A 14,550-nucleotide genomic window follows, 5' to 3' on the forward strand; every position below is an offset into this window, starting at 1 on the left:
CTGGTTGGCAAATGGGACAGGGACTGCGGTGAGTGCGCTGTCGTCAGGAAGACAGGGTGCAGCCTGGGTGAGGGGAACCGCTCACCCCTGCGGTGAACGTGTTCTCTGTAACCTATAAAACACTCCCAGCCGAAGGTCTCTTTTCAAAATGAAAATGTCATCAAATCCCCTCTTTCCCTAAAACCCTCCTTCCAGTGACTCTTGGGGTAAAATCCAGAAGCTTCAACGAGATCTATTCAATCAAAAGTCTTCAACCAAGACCTCAAGAGCTTCATCATAGTTCTCCACACCCCCCCTCAGACCGTGTTCAAATGCCCGGAGTTCGCCTTGTTCCTCTGCCACCTCAGCATCTTTTCAGGGACTATTTCTTCCCTGCATCCGGAAGGTTCTCCTCCTCATCCGGCTGACCTCTGTGCGCCCTTCCATTCAGAGCTGACTTCTTCTGTGCTCCGTATTCTCTCTCAACTAATGAACTGGCATAAACTATGCTGATCACTATGGCTCTGTCTGGGTTGATTGATTCAGGAAAAGAGCATTTTGTGGGAAAAGCCATGAATGTAGAAGTGGGGAAAATTGGATAAAGTACATGGGGTGGCCAGGGAGAAATGGCTTCTTCCCTAGCGCAGCTGTGAGACAGAACTTCCGGAAGAAGTTGGACAATCCTGTCCTCCCCGGAGTCCCCAACCAAACCTCTCTTGAAAGAAAGAAATGAACAGTCAACCAAAGAGACTTCAGACTCTGAGCAAGAAATAAACTGTGGGACCTACTGGCTTTTAAAAAATATTTATATTGATTGATAGGAGAGAGAGAGAGAGAGACATCGATTTGCTGATTTACTCATCCAGGCCTCCATTGGTTGCTTCTTGGATGTGCCCTGACAGGGGATCGAACCCATAACCTTGGTGTATCAGGATGATGCTCTAACCAACTGAGCTACTTGGCCAGGGCCCTACTGGTTTTCTGTAGCCTGTGATGTTCTACAGGGTCACGTGTGGACCACATGGCAGGGGAGGAGCAGGGCCAGGAACAGCATGGAGGTGCTTGGCTGTTTGGGGCTGAGCGTGAGAGAAGGAAGGAGTCCAGGACCCGGAGGATGAAGTCCTGGTGGCATTTCAGATTTCCAATGGTCCTTAGAAATGGTCACGCTACCATTTCTCAGAGCGTGGCAGGTGATGTTTTCCCACAATGGCCATGACAATCTCTCCCATCCTCCGTGCTCTCCTGGGTCTCTCAGAACACTTGCCTGGGAGCCGTGAGGCACCACATTAAAGGGCCGATGACCCAGAGGCTGCTAAGTCTCAGGCAAATGGACAGGCCACACGGAGGTGTCCCCGCTCCCAGACGAGGCACATGACCAACGATGGCCTCCAGCCTCAGAGTGCCGCCCCCCCGTCTTCGAGTCCCTTCAGATGCAGCCCCAAACAGCCTGCAGTAGAGACAACCATCCCCTCTGTGGTCCGTTCAGACTTCTGACCCGCAGGATCTGTGAGCATCCTTGTATTCTGCCACCAAGTTTCGGGACGGCTTATCACGCAGCAATGGTAACTGGGACACCCACAGACATCACGGAAAATAGGGAGTTGTCCCGACAATCAAATGTTTTGGAAAGCACTTTGTCACCCAAATTCCAAGTGAAAGACTTTTATTTTACCAGTCTTTTCATATACAATGCACACTATGAATCTCCAAGAGGAAGATACAATATGTTGCGTTCCCAAAACTTTTTCTGTCATTCTGCCAAGGCTGATGCTATAGCCCGAGTCTCACGGAGAAGCCAGCTGAGGCCCAGAAAGGCTCAGAGAGCTGTCCAGACGCACCCAGAGTCAGGACTACAGCCCAGGCCCCCCGATGCCTGGCTTAGAGCTGTGCACACAGGCCAGCGCGGGGCGGACGCGGGGGCACGTGTGCAGGGGCTCCCTTCCCTGCACGCCCCTGCGCGCCCCCTTCCACCTCCCCTGCAGCCTGCACCTCTCTCTCACCCTCGCCTCCTTCTTCACCCTTTACCTGCTCCCCCCAACTCTTCTTTCTCTGAGGACCCCTGAGAGATGGGGAAGGAGAGGCAGGCGTGGGCAGCAGCCCCCACCGCGTGCCCCGACTACCCTCCCCCAGTGCACACACCGCACACCCACACGCTGCCCACCTCCACGGCCAACCTCAGCCCCTCACAGCTGGGCCCGCCGCCGTGAAAGCTGCTTCTCTGCCCTGAACACTGCCCGTTGTCCCGTCCACGGAGCCGCTGGGCTCCTTCTCCTCCTCCCAGCCCCGGCTGGACGAGGAACACAGCCCTCCCTTGTCCCTCCTCTTGATATTTCCAGTAAAAGCAGCTCGAACACAATCTCACTGCCACAGCCCTAATTATGTGTGAAATCATTTTTTTTTTTAGCTCGAAACCAAAGCAAACAAGCGCACACAGAGAAGCCCATTCTCCCCGGCCCGGGAGGAGCGCCCCGCTCCCGTTGGGTTACCTCGGGCCTGCACAGAGACCCCGCTGTGTTTCGCAAGCTGCCCGCCTGGCCAAGGTGCCTCCCGGGCCTGCCCAGGGAAGCGGCCCACCCCCTCGTGGAAAGAGGGGGTTTCAGTCTGTTCTGCACGCTCCACGCGGGCTTACGGGGGACTCACATAGGCCCCGTGTGAGCGAGGCTGCAGGAAAACGTCTCTTTGAAAGAAGTGGGGGGACGTAGGAATCTTTTTTTCCTCGGCGAGATTTTTATCATTTCATTCTGTTCTATGTTTGGATTTCAGGTACCCAAGCGAAGAGGAGAGAATACATATCACTGCTCACACACAGCTACTTCTTCTTCTTTTTCCTCCTCTCCTTCCCCTGCTCCCATTCCCTCCATCGACAACCACACTGAAATTTAACACGTGTCCCTCTCTATACTTGTGCCTTCGGGAAGGTATCACCATGGGGAGGATATGCGATGCTCACTTACAGAAGTGGTACCGGGAAAGATTCTCCCTGCTTCTAATGTTGTCGTGTTGGTCCTGTGTTTGGAAGTGTGTTCATGTTGCTCTATGGCCCTTCACACAGGACCCGTGCAGGGGAGTCCCCCACGCACCCCCATGACACGGGCCCGTTTGCCTGGTGACGGACACCTGGCTGTCTCCACGGATACCGTCGTGATGGGCGCCCACGAATGCATCCCTTTATGGGTCTTCGCAGGAAATTCTTGGGCATACACGTCTGGGGTCTGGATTGCTGACCGACAAACGCACACTCCCTCGGCTCCGCTAAGCACTGCCGACTGGTTTCCGCAACGCCTGGACGCGACTCACACGCTCACCGACACACACGAGGCCTCCTGTGTCCTCGCCGTCTTACCAGCACTGACGTTCTCCAGCATATCCTGACGACAGCCGATGTTTGAGGATGAAATGGCATTGCTTTTCGTTTAATTATCTTTCTTTTGTCTATTGAGGTGACGTACCTCTTCAAAAAGTTCTTAGGCATTCAGGTTTTACCTACTGTAAATTGCCCACCAAATAGACTTTTATTTTATCATTTTTATAAGTTATGTGCACACACGCACACACGCACACGCACACTCTGCAGGCATTGTGATTGAAATTGGACGAAACATAGATTAATTAAAGGACAATTTCCCCTGGTTGGTGTGGCTCTGTGGGTTGAAAACTGGCCTCCCCACTGGAAGGTCACAGGTTCGATTCCCAGTCAGGCCACATGCCCAGGTTGTGGGCCAGGTCCCCAGGCACCCAACTGATGTTTCTCTCCCTCTCTTTCTCCCTCCCTTCCCCTCTCTCTAAAAATAAATAAAGTTTTGTGTTATTTTTTTTTTTTTAAATTACAGGAAAATTTACATCATTATAATGTGAAATTATCCCATCCAAAATCACAGCCCGCCGCTGTGTAACAGAAATCTGATGTGAGCCACAAATGTAACTTAAAATTTTTAGTAGCAACATTTTTTTTTAAAAGTAAAAGAGTTGAAATTAAATTTAATAGTACCTTTTATTTAAACCAATATATCCAAAATCTCAGTATTTCAACATGTGATCAATATAAAAAAATCAGCGAAATCCTTTACATCCTTTTATTACATATAGTCTTCAAAGTCCTGCCTTTGTTCTGTCCTCACACCGCATTTCACCTTGAACTGGCCACAGTGCCATTGCTCCCACGTGGCTGGTGGCTATAAACTGAACGGCACGGGTCTCTTTCTTCATTTATTCATACATTTATAGAAATTAACACCCTTATCATAGCTTATGCAACATAAATATTTCTGTAGTATTATGGTGCTTAGGGGCAGGACGGGGGTGAGGGCGGGGAAGGGAGGCACCCAGGGTCCCATTTAAGGTGGGGTTCACTCTCGGGGCAGCAGAGTGAGCACCTCCTTAAATCCCGGGCCTTACACCTGTCTCTCACCCTTCCCCCGCCCTGAGGCCGCCATTTAACCTGCGATATCATTTTAAGACCAGAGTTCAAAAGAAAAGGAAGTAACTATTTTAAATGTAGACAGTATGAGCTCTTAAAAAGCCAAAACCTGTTTGTTACAGCTCTTCAAACTAGAAAGGAAAAAGCCACAGAGGCATCTGACAAAGTCATCCTGTTGCATTAACTGAAAGACTCATAAGGTCTTGTACCGTTGACACCGCTGGATGGATGCTCAGGAAAAGAAATCACAGCACCGCCACTTCCCGTGAAACGGCCACTTGTCAAATTAAAGACTTGGCTCTGGCCTCGGCTGATCAGAGCATCGTTTGATACACCAAGGTCACGGGTTCAATCCCCAGTCAGGGCACATACAAGCATCAACCAAGGAATGCACAGATAAGTGGAATAACAAATCAATCTCTTTCTCTCTCTCTCCTCTCTCCCTTCCTGTCTCTCTAAAGATAAAATTATTTTAAAATTTCTAAAAGACTTCGCTGCCTGAGCAGCAAGCATGAAAACTGAGTTATCTCTGACTGGCAGCTTACAAACGGAGGAACGCACAGACGTGGCTGGACCGATCTGTCGCTTGGATGCGTCCACAATCACACTAACTGACCCGTGAAGATGTTTTACATGAGCGCCTGGCAACAAAACACAAGTGGTGTTGACATCTTGTAAGTGTTGGAAAACTCCCCCGAGTCTCTCGTTTGGGAGATGTCCACAGCCAACGGTTCGTGAGGAAAGAATCCATCCACAAAGGAGCCTGAGGAGGAGTGGGCAGAGAGGTGGAAGGAAACCAGGGGAGAGCCGAGGGAGGGGAGTGGGCAGCTATGCTTCGTGCTGCTGATGGGTCAAGAAAAGCAAAAAAATTCATCAGATTTGGTAACACGGGAGTTACAGGTAACACCCGCCGGAGCCGTTTCAACGGAATGACGGAGAGGGAGAAGGGGTCATCAGCGTGAGATCGTGAGAAGACGTGGGGCAAAGGCATGGGTGCCCCGGGGAGAAGACAGGGAGGGAGGCCCCTGAGGGACCACGGGAAGTCCAGAAGTGGGTGTGTAACCACGTGAATGGGCTTGGGAGCTGCAGGATTTCAATCTAAGGCTTCAACTTTCTCTATGAAATGCAGGAGGTGTGCGGGAGTTTGGTGATAGGCTAAGAGGGACAGAGGGGGCTGACGGCCAGGGGAAGGCGGAGATCCCGGAGTGCGCCCATGGGCTAAAGGCGGGCGGGAGGAGAGGGCACTGGGCCCTGGAAAGCAGGGTGCCTGATTCGGGGACTTGTGGGGATGGCAAGGTGAGAATCAGGTCGTGAGTGGGTGAGGTGGGCGCAGAAGAAGCTAAAGAATGTGGCCACCAGGGGCCCCAGCTCTCCTGGGTCCCAGTCCAGATGCCCGCCCTGCCCCGCCATCACCAACCCGAGACACCACAGCAGCAGCGCGTGGGTGACCGAAAGCCCATCCTCTGCCCTCTGCACCCTGCTCCCAGCCAGAGGAAGTATATTTTGCCCCCACAAGGGGATCTTAGAACCGGGCACTGGAAGAGTACTAGTCAGGCCTGGAATAGAAGCTTAAAGAGGGAGTGGTGCATGTTGGGCAGGAAGGCAAATCAGGTTGGCTTCAGACCCTCACGCTCTGCCTCCCCTCGCCTCCCTGGGGCTGGTCCTTCCAGAGGAGCCTCTTTCGCACACGGTAGTATGTTCAAGTCACCTGGGGGACTGAGAAAACGCTGCTGCCCAGGTGCCGCCTCCAGTGATGCTGCTCGCATTGGCCTGGATGCAGCCGGGGCATCGGGTGTGTCCCAAGTTCTCCAGGTGACACTCAGGGACAGCCAGGGCTGAGCAATATCGGAGCCGGAGCCGCTCCCTTTCCCAGCTCTCAGGCTGCACCCCCTTCCAGGGGCAATAGTTCTGCGCCCTTCTACAGAACGGCTAACAGGGTCCCCTCTTCTTACAGATCTGCGAGGCTGCAGCCCAGGCCCGCGGAACACCACGCAACGCTGACCCAGGTTAGCGTCTCTGGGGCCTGGGCACCCCGCCTCGTTAGCTGCACCTTTTGAGCAATCGGGATGAAAAACATTCCCAGAAGCCCTGACCGAGTGGGGGAGGCCAGGGAAGAAAGGGCAGTGGCTTCAGGTGTGGGTGGAATCAGGCATGAGGGACAGTCCCTCCTACAAGGAGGAGCAGCCCAGACGGCAAACAAGCAGGGCAGGGTGGACTGAGACCAAGTGGAGCGGGCAGCTCAGCAGTGACAGGGCTCCAACAGGGGCCAGCACAGGGGCCTTCCCTCAGCACCTCCAGGGACCGAAACTTTCCACTAGGGATGCAGCACTTGGAGACAGCATGACGTGGCTGTCCCGGACAAAGCTGGAAAGTCCACATGCGTAGGGAACATGGCAGGAAGTCTTAAGCTCAAGAAGGAGCCTCAGGCTCGGACACTGACCAGCAGGGGGGTCACTGTAGGACAAAGAGAGGCCCGCTGGGTCCCCAAACTGCAGCGTCCACAGGGGGACCCAGGGCCACCAGATTCACCCACACTTCCCGCAAGGCTCTGTTGACCCCCATCTGCACCCCACACGTGGGGCTGCCCTGGCCTGTTTGGGGACCTCTGCCTCTGCCAGACCTTGTTCATGTGTGGTACCTCATAGCCTAATGGAAGATTCAGTTACGTGTCTAATGAACACATGAATGAAAAGGGGAGGCGGGGTGTGCCTACCGTTCTTAAGCAAAGAACCACCAGCTCTTAGTCGGGGGAAGATTTTTTTTCAGGGGCCGTACTCCTGACCCGTTAAATCAGGCCCTTTGGGAGGGGGCGTCGCTGGCATGGAGCAATTATGACCCATAATCCAGATTAGGAGCCGCTGCCCTGCAATCTGAGGGTCTCCCACTTGAGCGGGCATAAGAAGCACCAGAGATGCTGGGTAAAAATGCAGACTTGAGCCACAAAGCATGTGGAAAAGAAAAATCTAAAACGTCATCACATCCAGGAGCGTGAAAAAACATGACCCGTCTGCAGGCTGAGTGGACAACCTGCGTGTTGATTTTTAACCCAGGTCATTCAGTCATGGGAAACGAGTCTTTTCAACAAATGGTGCTGAAAACCTGAGTATCAGTAAGAAAAAAAAAAATTAGCCTTCCCCCTTATCTCATACAACACACATGGAATAACTCAAGATCTATCAAGACCTAAACATAGAAGTTAAAACTACGAAACTTCTGGGAGGACCTCGTTGTGACATCGGTAGGCAAAGATTCCTCTGCACGCACCCAAAAAAATCGCTATAAGGGAAAAACTGAAAATCCGGGCTCTATTAAAATTAAAGACATCTGCTCGTTGGCAGTCATTGTTCAGGAAAACAAAAGGAAAGCCACAGACGGGAGAACCCATCTGCAATACTTTTATACCCAAGAAAGGCCTTGGACGCAGAACATCTAAAGAACTCTGAAGCGTTTCAGAAGAGAAAGAACACCCTACCCATGCCACGGGCAAAAGGCCAGAACAAGCGACTCACAGAGAAGATATCAAAAAGTGTTCCCGCATCATCGTCGTTAGGGAAATGCAGATTGAAACCATGGCAGGTGCCTCTGCACATTAAGTGAAATAACTAGGATGTGAAGGAAGACTGACAAGGGACATACAGGAGCTCCAACGATGGAGAGACAGGCACGGCCCCGGCGCAAGCTGGCGTGCACGTCCCTGAAGCGTTTTGTCCTCTCTAATGACAAGGCTTTGGCTGGTAGGAATTGCAAAATAGCATTTGAAGAATTATGTTTGCTTCTGAACCCTTTCAAGGGAAGAACACAAAAGCAGAAGGTTTCAATAAGCCTAGAATGTCACACTTGACTATATCCGCTAAATATCGTTTTGTTCATATTTAGATCGTTCTAGAAGGGTCGGACTAGACCGCGGGCCAACTGGGCACTGTGTCCCTACCCTCAAGAGGCTCACGTCACGGTCCGGCCAACGGATAGAATTCACTCCGCAGGCTGTGGCCCAGGCTGGAGAGAGAAGGAACAAGGTGCTGCTGTAGGCACCGAGGGAGGCCCAAAGTTGGGGTGGCCAGCAAAGGCCTCTCTGATGTTTAAGGTGCGATCTGAAGGTGAGATGGAGAGGAGGGGGTGGGGGTAGAGACAGGTGTCCTGGGGGCAACCAGAAGCCACTGGATCCTCTTTCACTGAGGGGGAAACTGAGGCCCAAGGTCACATCGCTGGTAAATGGCGCAGCTGAGCTCAAATGGGTCACACTGGCACACGCTCAGCAGACCGGCCAGTTCACCCCGCATGTCTCCCTCACCCCCGCGGCCCCCTTCCATACAGCAGGAACATGCTTCCTGAAGCCCTTCCCCGCTCGTGGGGTGACGGCGCCTGGCTTGAGTTAAAGTCACAACACGCCCAGGACCCCGCCACGTGCAACCGGGCGACCCGCGAACCTTGGCACGCTGATGGCTTCTGCAAATGAGCGGCTTCCCCGTGTTCCTTCCCCACCACATTTTCCACCACCCCCCCCCACCACCACCAGAGTTGCCGTCCACGCCCATGCCAATAACCACAGGTAAACGTGTTTCTCCCTGGGACAGAGTTAAACACACAACCACAGAGATGTGTCTTGGGCCCGGAATGGAAGGGGCCAAGGTGCCAGGGATGACAAACCCCCCGAGAATCCAGCCTGACGCTCCCCTGAGAGACACCCTCCTCAAAATAGGCCGAGAAGGTCAGAAACACCCATGCCAACCAGCCCATCCACAAACCCCCACTGTGCCCCCCGCGTCCCCTCGCCTCAGCCCTTTCTATTTTTATCAGGAGTGAGAGGGGGTTGCCAGGCGGGGCCACGCCGCTGTTTATGTCTGAAATTTGTAAAGATGCACAGTGTACTTGGGAGAAGGCGTTTGCAGTGAAAGGAATTTCGGAGGAGAATTTCAAACCCCGCAGGGTGAATAGGTACCTTGTGCTCTGGCTTTTGACTCTGGAAAAGCCACGTTTCCAACCAAGGCATGCAGAGGGGCGGGGGGCGGGGAGAAAATACCGGTGTGAGATTTGGACAGGCAGTGCGACCCGGCTCACCTGGGCAGAGGGAAAACCTGATTTCCAGACTAGGGGGTGTCTGGAGAGAAAACCCTTTGGCCCCGCAATGTGGTTGCTATTTATTCACGCCCTGATTAATTGCTAGACTTCTCTCGTCCCCTTAGTCTAGCCTGCTTAATCCCAGTCAATTCTAGCCCTTCTCTACCATGCCTCTGTCTTCTATCTCCTCCTGATCAGTGAGCTTTCCTGAGTATTAATTTTCTCACATAGGCCCTGGCCGCATAGCTCAGTTGATTAGAGCATCGTCCCAATACGCCAAGGTCATGGGTTCAATCCTCAGTCAGGGCACAGACAAGAATCAACCAGTGAAGGCACAGATAAGTGGAACAACAAATCCATGTTTCTCTGTCTTTCTCTTCTTCCCTCTCTTTCTTCCTCTGTCTAAAAATCAATAAAGTTTTTTAAAATGTCTTTTCTCATATATACATTGCTGGTGAAGGCTTTGGGTCAATCCCATTTGTCGATTTTGTTTCCTGATTAAATGGAAAGTATTCCATTAATGGCTACCGTTTCGTTGACACACCACTTAGAACTGGCTGAGCGTTTCCCTCTGTACGCATTATCATGAGACTTCACGGTGCTATTCTTTCACCTGTGGAAGACGGGGGGCCAGGAAGAGCACCAATAAAGTGCCACACGCAGCCCAAAGGTGAATGAACTTCATTCTGTCTCTCTCTTCTTCTCCTTCGTCCTTCAAAGGTCAAACTAGCTCTGGCACAGCTCTATAGAGAGTGTCTAGCCCGAGCTATACATGGTCCTTATTAAGCCAGGAATCTTCAAGAAGGACTTTTACAGGGCTGGACTTCTGACTTGACCCGGGATCTAAGGCGGCGCCGATGGGGGAGCCCAGTGGTGAGGTCTGGCCTGCATACGTAAGATCATAGCTGTCTGTCTCACTTCCTTGGGCCGTGGGGTAATTGCCAAGAGGCGCTAGTCTCATTTGTGCCTATAGCAGCAAAAGTGCAAGTTTTAAAAACTCATTAGTATTTCTTAGGACTAAGTCCTAATACCCACAAGACGCTGATGCCACGCAGCTAAACTCTAGCTCTGTCTGGATGAAAGTCCATCGCTTGGCACTTGGTTGTGTTTCTTTTTCTCGAGAACCCACTGGTAGGCATCATCCTCCCTGGGTGTGCCTGGGTCTCTGCCTTCCCTGCCCAACAGTTCTGGGTCTCTATTTCTCTTAGGATCCATGGATCCCGCAGCCGCTCTTCCTCCACATTTTCTGTCCATCTTTTTTTCTCCTTTAATTAGTTATAGGATGCAATTAAAATGTACGTTGGCATTTTTCGAATAGAATTTAATATTCCCTGTTCTTATTTGAAAACCAGATGTGTGGACTCCCAGGCCCACATTGTTCTCTGCCTCCTGGACTCCTCGCCCTGGATACCCCTCCACCGCTGAAAACCTGACTTGTCTATGACAGAACTCACCGTCTTTTCTCTCCAGGCCACTAGCTGCCCTTCTCGACTTCCCTGTGGCCGTCACAGGGTCTCCCCATCTCCCAGTCATCCGGTTCAGAAGTCTGAGATCATCACTGATTCTGCTCTCTTTCTCTCCCTCCCTCCCTCCCTCCTTCTCTCTCTCCAACAAGACCCAGTGTTTCGATTCATCCTAGCTAACATCCTTTCTATTCCTTCACCATGGCTTACCCCTCCACACGTAGATGCATTTTGTTCTTCCTCGACTATGTTGATGCATACTATATTTTACATTTTTTGATTATTCATCATCTACGTCTCACACAGAAGCCCAGATTTCTGGCTTCTCAAGGAAAACAACAACAATAATTACTACTACAATAGCAACGAGCCTGGATCTCTAAATGGCGACGTGGTGGGAGCCGGGAAATGTCTGTCCCTTGGGATGGGGCATATGCTCTCCAATATGCCTCCAGTTTGAGTAAAAGAAGCCAGATACAAAGGCAATGTGTCTCTCAGTGAGATCAGAATAGCAGGCTCCCTGGGTCGGGTATATGACTAGAAGGGGCACCACAGAACCATCTGGGGCAGTTGAAAATATTCTACATTTTGATTTGGTTGTGACTGCAATTGAGTTGTACACCTAAGATGCGCTTCATTCTAAGTAAGTTCTATATCAAAAGAAAGAAAGGGAGGGAGAAAAATGTAGCTACAATGCCTACTTAGTACCTGGCACGTAGTAGGTGCTCAATAAATGGTTGTCTTTTTTTTTTTTCTTTTTTTTTTTTTTAGTATGAGAGCTCTCAAGCCAGGTGGCCTGAGTTAGATGCCTGGTTCTACTATTTAGCCACCATGTGAACTGGAACCTCTTACAATATTTTCCTGTCCTCAGTTTCTCTGTCAATGAACTAGAGCTCACAAGGCCTCATAGGGTCACTATGAGGTTTAACGGAGTGCCTAGCACAGGACCTGGCACACAGTAAATGCCTGGCAAATGTTCGTATGAAACAGAATTCTGACCCCTGTTACTACATGGATGAACCTCAAAGACACCATGCTCAGTGAATAAGCCAGTCAGGCAGCAAAGAACTGATCCTGTGTAATTCCAGTTATATGAGGTGCCTAGAGTAAATCTGGGGGGAAAGCAGGGTGGGAGTTAGTATTTAATGGGTGCAGAGTTTCAGTTTAGGAAAATGAAAAAGTTCTAGAGATGGTCTGGTGATGGTTGAACAAGAATGACAATTTGCCTAATAACACTGAACTGTATACTTAAAATGATAACATTTTGTTATGTGTATTTTATCACAATAATAAGCAAAGCAGACAAATAAATATGACCATGATGATGAGGCTGTGCTAGCTCAAAAGGAGCTGACATTCCATTTTTTTAAACTTGAGATTTGAAACTAAACAGGGTACCCTCCTGCATTTTGATAATGCCTATTTTTGATGGCGATTTCAAGATTAAACCGCTAGCAAGTAAATGTCCTAAGAACAAAAGGTAATCTTGTTAAACATTGTGTTTTTCCCTTTTGTATTCTGGGTTTTCTCCCCTTAGAGGAATACACATTAAGAAACAAAATTAATCAAGAACAACAAGTAAAATGTCAACATAACCATTCCCCAGCACTGCGCTCTTGTTGAGAGCCAAGTTTAATAGGGAGAAGTCATGCCCGTGTCTTAGCAGGTCATTTTCAAGTGAAAAAGTTGCTGTCTGTCCATCTTGTATTTTATCTCTAGCAAGTGTTCATGGGAGAGCGTATTTGTTCATTTTGTACATATATTTTTTTGTATCTGGACCATATTGTGTAAAAATCTGGGAAGAAAAAATTTCAGAATGATCCAATGTTTATCACTCAAAGGAAATAAAAACTTTGAAGGCTATGTGACAAGAGCGGGCAGTCAATCCCGAAAGACTCCGCTGGCTGGAATAAAGGCGGGAACACAGACGAGCAAGCTTGGGTCGCGGCATGGGACGCAGGCACTTAAGAAGGGGAGCAGGCTCCCAGGAACCTCAGGGACTAGGACTGCCTGGGAAGCATCCTCCTACCCCTCCTCTTACCCCAGATCTGATTGTAAAATGTGGTAGATGATGCTGGGGATGCTGGGGATGCTGATGCTAACGGCGATGATGATGATGACGGTGATGATGGTGGTGGTGATGGTGTTGATGGTGATGGTAATGGTGGTGGTGATGGTAATGGGGGTGGTGATGGTGATGATGATGGTGATGATGATGATGGTGTTGATGCTGAGGCTGATGGTGATGCTGAAGGTGATGATGGTAATGCCGATGCTAATGGTGATGATGATAATGATGATGATGATGGTGATGGAGATGATGGTGTTGATGGTGATGGTGATGATGGTGTTGATGGTGATGGTAATGGTGCTGGTGATGATAATGGTGGTGGTGATGGTGATGATGATGATGTTGGTGATGGTGATGATGGTGATGATGGTGATAATGGTGTTGATGGTGATGGTGATGATGATGGTGATGACGGTGAGGATGATGGTGATGGTGATGGTGATAACGATGGTGATGATGGTGGTGATGGTGATGATGATGACGATATAAATCGACCCAGTAACCATCATGCCTACTGTCTTCTCAGTCACAAAACACTAATGAGTCATGAGTACAGTGCTTACCATAATTTTTCCTTTTATAAACAGCAGAGTTTTATAGAAAATAGAATCTGCTATGAATTCAGGGGGGAAAAAGTCAAACTGAATCTTTATAAAGTAAGAGTTTCCTGAAATGTGACCTATGTCTTAAGTGACACAGCACCTTGCTATTTGTGTAAGTCATTATTCCACACAGACCTCGGAGAATTGTAAGTGTTTCATTAACTTAGCCCACGTTCTTTATTATTAGAACATTTCCCTCTGAGTTTGTCACTTGCACAGCATTAAGGTAATAAAACTGCACTTTTCAAATGTTCCACTAGTGCTCAGAAGACGCCACTCCCCAGCCCAGTCTTGCAATAAGAAGGCTTTTCTTTATTGTATTTCTATGGCCCTTGGCTCCCAGAAAGGCCCACAATGTTCTCTACACACATTGCATATAGTATGTATCATTGCCACGCTCCTGTGAGGTGAGTATTTTTAGCTCCTGTTACAAAGACCCAGAAAGCAGCATAAAGAAGGAAATGTACTCACTCATAGACATCAAACGGCAGTGGGAGGGGGATGGAAGAAAACTAATCATCTTGAGCCAGATCACTTGCTAGGTGCTGATATCCCATCTCTTATTCTGACTCTCAGCACAATTCCCTAGGCAGTTCCATTTTACAGGTGAGAAAACCAAGACCCACACATGTCACAACACTTGCCCAAAAACTGGGGTTCACATCCCATGCTACTGAATTCACAGGGAACCTCCCCCTGCTCAACTATTTCATTGTTTGAAATGGACAGGAAGGCCTCCTCTTTTTTTTTTTTTTTTATCCTCACCCGAGGACACTTTTTCATTATTTTTAGAGAGCGTGAAAGGGGTAGAGAGAATCATTGATGCAAGAGAGAAGCATCGATCCGTTGCCTCCCATTCACACCTGGAACAGGGATCATATGCACCCAGACTGGCAATCAAATCTGCATTATAGGTATGTGCCCTGACCAGGAATCGAACCTGCAACCTTTTGGTCACAG

The sequence above is a fragment of the Furipterus horrens genome, unplaced genomic scaffold, assembly GCF_987537825.1.
Source record: "Furipterus horrens unplaced genomic scaffold, mFurHor1.1.pri manual_scaffold_16, whole genome shotgun sequence".
Classification (NCBI taxonomy): domain Eukaryota; kingdom Metazoa; phylum Chordata; class Mammalia; order Chiroptera; family Furipteridae; genus Furipterus; species Furipterus horrens.